Below are 2,143 nucleotides of genomic sequence, written 5' to 3'. Positions count from 1 at the left end.
CCAGCATCCAGCTTCCATCCTGGTGCTCTCCCAGCATCCAACTTCCATCCTGGTGCTTTTCCAGCATCCAGCTTCCATCCTGGTGCTCTCCGAACATCCAGCTTCCATCCCAGGGCTCTCCAACTTCCATCCCTGTGCTCTCCCAGCATCCAGCTTCCATCCCGGTGCTCTCCCATGCCGGGTTTGTGCCAGGCAGAGGACAAGGCTGGCACAGCTCAGCTGCAGCTTCAGGAGGGGTTTGGTGGAGAAGGGCTGGGACCATCTCCTGCTTTTTGGGAAAAGCAGCCCAAGGCCCTCAAGGCTGGGATTTGGGGTCTCCAGGGATGAGGTTTTGGCTTCTCTGAGCATTCCTAAGAATTCGCTGAGGTGTTGGTGCCCTCGGGGATGCTGCTCTCCCTCCTGGAGCTGCCCTCCCGGTGCTGCTGTGACCTCTGAGGGTCAGGGATGTTCCCTGGGAGCTCAGGGCTCTCCTTGCTGCTCCCTTGGCCCAGATTCCTGGGAAGGGCTGGGGTGACTGTTACAGGAGGGACCCTTCCCTCCCCAGCAGTTACAAAATAAACTAAAAAGAAATAACTCTAAAAATCAATTTCCCTCACTGCCAAGATTTCCCTGGAAAGCAGCAGCAGGTGCCAGGTGCCTTTTTGGGGTGCCCAGATCCACCCCCTGCCCCATGGGTGCAGCCAGATGGGGCAGAATGAGCAGAGTTTCCTGAAACTGAGGAGTTTTCCCCATTTTCTGCTCCCCAACCTCTCCCTTTGCCTCACCCCACACTGGTTTTTTTTGTGGAGTTGGTTTGGTTTGGAGCAAAACAGCTGAAATAGCCAAAATCTGACCTCGGGTTTGTTAGAGCAGCCACGCTTCACATCTCCCTCGGGAATCGTTTTCCCGGGATCTCCGCAGGACTGGGATCTGCCTGCTCAGGGATGGTGGGGATGGGGTCAGGGTGAAATCAGGAGGGTGAGGCTGGGGGGCCGGATGGATTATCCCACTCTCCCTGATCCAGCGCAGCTCAATCCCTGCTTCTCCATGCTCGGGTTATCCCAGCTGCAGAGCGGAGATAACTCCGGGCTGGAAAAAAGCAGGGCCAGGTGCAGGGATGTCCCCAGAGGGGACCCTGGTGGGCTGTGATAAATCCTGGTGGCTTGGGCGTGGAAAATCCCCAGAACGCCGCCAAGGAGCCAGAGAGGCTGAGGAAGTTTTAAAAAATTTATTTATAAATAAAACCATAAAATTAACCAGTAGTTTACATCAGTCACCAGAAAGAACATACAAAAAACAAACAAACAAAAAAAACAAAATAAAGAAAACCTGCAGAAAAATAATTCTCTGTCCAGGCTGGAGCCGGGCGTGGCCGCGGCTCCGGGCCGGAGCGACACACCTGGAATGCGGCGGGCACACACAGCGGAGATGTGCAAAGGCAGCACGGCGAGTTCTGGAGATCACATCATAGAGCTGGGGACGCGGGGACGCGGGGCTGGGGACGGCAGCGGGGAATTGCCGGACGGGAAAAGGTCGGGAAGGGCTCTGCTGCCCTCGGCACCCGGCTGGGCTCTGGGAGGCTCCGGGTGCAGAGCCCCGGGCGCGGGGCTGTGCCTTGGGGGACGCACAGAATCCCTCCTGGCATCGCCATCCCTGCTCCTTCAGTTTCCAGAACATCCTTCGGCAGGGCTGGGCGAGGGCTCGGCAACCGCAGCGAGGGTGGCTTTTTCCTGCGGGCCGCGGGCGAGGATCCGCTGTGCCGGTGCCAGAATGGGCTGGGCAATGCCAGAACCGGCTGGATAGTGCCAGAACCGGCTGGGCAATGCCAGAACCGGCCAGGCAGTGCCAGAACCGGCTGGGCAGTGCCAGAACCGGCCGGGCAGTGCCAGAACCGGCTGGGCAGTGCCAGAACCGGCTGGGCAATGCCAGAACCGGCTGGATAGTGCCAGAACCGGCCGGGCAGTGCCAGAACCGGCCGGGCAGTGCCAGAACCGGCCGGGCAGTGCCAGAACCGGCTGGGCAGTGCCAGAACCGGCTGGGCAGTGCCAGAACCGGCCAGGCAGTGCCAGAACTGGCCGGGCAGTGCCAGAACCGGCTGGGCAGTGCCAGAACCGGCTGGGCAGTGCCAGAACCGGCTGGATAGTGCCAGAACCGGCCAGGCCGT

This window comes from Parus major, chromosome 22 (assembly GCF_001522545.3).
Source record: "Parus major isolate Abel chromosome 22, Parus_major1.1, whole genome shotgun sequence".
Classification (NCBI taxonomy): Eukaryota; Metazoa; Chordata; class Aves; order Passeriformes; family Paridae; genus Parus; species Parus major.
The sequence above is the reverse complement of the archived record's forward strand: the minus strand, read 5'-3'. Positions refer to the sequence as shown.